We start from the raw sequence: 297 nt of genomic DNA on the forward strand, positions 1-297 counted from the left end.
GCCCCTTTCTCGATCCTTCTGCCTTTTTCCTCATTCATTTAGCGATATGTCCGCTCATCTACCACTCATACTATGTATCTATCTCCCTCCCCCTCAGCCAAGAAATCTAATTATCTACATAGTTATCTACATTCATCAAATCATACATTGCACATCTGTTCACATTTATCATTTTGTCGATTCACTTGTCTCACTCTCCCTGTACCCTTTACCCTTGTCCTTTTTATGTCCCTTGTTATCCCCCCTCCCCCCTCCCCCCCGACTACACATGTCACGAATAAATCTTTTAGTTCTTCT

Source organism: Penaeus monodon, chromosome 23 (assembly GCF_015228065.2).
Source record: "Penaeus monodon isolate SGIC_2016 chromosome 23, NSTDA_Pmon_1, whole genome shotgun sequence".
In the NCBI taxonomy this organism is placed as follows: Eukaryota; Metazoa; Arthropoda; class Malacostraca; order Decapoda; family Penaeidae; genus Penaeus; species Penaeus monodon.